The following is a 2,355-nucleotide window of genomic DNA, read 5'->3' on the forward strand; positions in this document are numbered from 1 at the left end:
AAATAAATCTTTACACCTGTTCGAAACATATTGCGCTATTTAGCGCCTTTTTATAACTAAATCTTGACTTTTTATAGGCTGTAAAAGTGTGAAAATGCATGCAAAGCAGTTTGTGACGTAAATTCAGGAATAGACCCATGCCCCTTACTAGCTCGGTCATGGGACAGATGATGGCTAGATCTCGTAACTTTTACAGCCTATAAAAAGTCAAGATTTGGTTGAAAAAAGGCGCAAAAAGGCTCAATGTGTTTCGAACAGGTGCAAAGATTTATTTAAGCGAAAAAAAATTTTGGGGTTAGGTGCACTTTAATTTAAACTCATCCTTGTCACGCCCTGTAATCTATTGGCCCTCTACGACCAATAGCGCAAAAAATTCGTAGAAAATTTGCGTTACATCCGATTGATGCCATATTTGGCAGAAAGGAAGTCTATAAAATTATCCAATCACTGGCCGGGTTTCATTGCGATCGGTTGAATAAATTTTGCGTACCGAATTTTTATTTGCATAATTAACTGTAAGCGTGATGGCGTCGTCTTTGAAGCGAGTGTATGTTGACGAAATCAGCCCAGAAGAAGACACAGATTTTGACTACGAAGGAGATAGCGGTCCAGAAGGTAAGGAAAGCGAATTAGATCGCCTTCTCACCAGTGAAGGCGAAAAATGAGAGGTAAGCGAGCACAAAACGTTTACATACGACGCCACGCAGTTCACACGCAATAGAACATATGTTCTTGAATTGCGGGAAAATATGATTTGTAGCCGCTCGCTACGCTTGAATTCTTGCTTTCTTCATCAGAAGATCTTAGTTTTACACTGAGTTAACATTTGGGAGTCAATAGCTCGGTAATTTTGGTTAGAATTTTCGTTTTGGGCGTCAGGGTAATAGGATACAATGTAGCGTGTGTGTGACGCTAAAGTCTAAAAATGCAATCCGTTGCTATGGAAACGTAGATTTTTATTCGATTAGATGGCTATCAATAAAAATTTGTAATTTATTTTGCTTTTGTTCTTTCTCCACCAGATTTGGAGGAATTGTAGCCAATACATCAAGGAACATTTTCTTTTTTAACTTTTCTTTGCAACCAGACCTCTTGGTCATATTTTATGTATTTTGTGAAAATTGTTCGCATAAATGATGCTGATTTATGATAATTATATTTTTTTTGTGAAACATTGTGAGCTTCTTTGGAGACAAACTTTTTTTCCCTGTAAAGCCTCATCATTGCTGATTAAAATGATGTATAACTTTCTACTCTCCTGTAAATAGTTCTCGAAATATTAAATAAAATAGGAATGTGGTCAAAAATGCCTGTTTTTGCAGTGACAAGGATGAGTATCAGGAAGGTGGAGAGGAAGACGGGTGAGGGGGTGAGGAGAGAAGTCCGTCGAAGTGTCAAACTACAGAGAAGGGAGGAGGTGAGGCGTGTAGTCCGTCCAAATGTCAAACTACAGAGGGAGGAGGGGGTGAGGCGAGAACTCTGTGGTAATGTCAAACTACAGGGGTGGAGTAGTTTAACGGCTCTTCGAGTGGTGATAGAAGTAAAATAACGGCAGGATAGTTCAGCTCATGACTCAGTATTAGTACATTAGTGTTGTGGATCACTTCACTGAATTTCGTATTGGACCCTCGACAAATACGCATAAGCTTAGAAACATTGTAACTCTTATATTTATTTTATACCTTCACACGTTTACAATTTCGCGTTTAACAATATATCTGAAATTTATAACTAATACCCAACACCAAATGCGGAAGATCATCAATGATCAGTTTTGATTATGATAATTATACCAGAAACATGACTTAAAGTGCCTATGAAGTAAAAAATTTTTTGTCACGGTTTGTTAGTTTATGAATTTCTCGGTCTGAATATGTGGGTTTTACTGAACAAAACCTTCTCAATCCGATCGGCCAAAACGATCGTATTACAAGGTTGTGACGTAGAAAATACTTTGGAACACACGAGTGACATGGCGGCGAAGGGAGTTTTTTCGATCTCGGCGACTTATTATGCGGCTGATAACTCCAATATGACAAACTGCGCGAAAAAAACTGGCATGCCGAGAATATGCACACATTACTTCCCGAGAGACGAAACTTTACGGCAGAAGTAAATTCGGTTTGCCCGAATTCACAGGAAAGATTCAAGCCATAACTCTGGAAAGCGAAAGACAACGATGATCAGCTGTGGATATATTACACTCAGACTCTCATATCTGTGATAAACAAACATCCTGCCATCTTACTGCAGTTAACATAACATGAGCATGCAATCACCGGTTGAGAAATCCACGGATCCTCAGTCTTGGTAGATGACATAAATTTATTTAGCGCTCCCAGAAATCTTGCTTTA

General features: G+C 38.7%; 1 long non-coding RNA gene across 1 annotated transcript; it reads left to right on the top strand.

The window, feature by feature from the left end:
- Positions 1–320: 320 nt before the first annotated feature.
- Positions 321–1,253, top strand: LOC146453610 (uncharacterized). Its single transcript, XR_014859472.1, has 2 exons — positions 321–668; positions 1,023–1,253. It is a non-coding gene; the product is annotated as an uncharacterized LOC146453610 (long non-coding RNA).
- The last annotated feature ends 1,102 nt before the right edge of the window (positions 1,254–2,355 follow it).

The sequence above is a fragment of the Pavona decussata genome, unplaced genomic scaffold (genome assembly GCF_977016875.1).
Source record: "Pavona decussata unplaced genomic scaffold, jaPavDecu1.1 SCAFFOLD_329, whole genome shotgun sequence".
Lineage (NCBI taxonomy): Eukaryota > Metazoa > Cnidaria > Anthozoa > Scleractinia > Agariciidae > Pavona > Pavona decussata.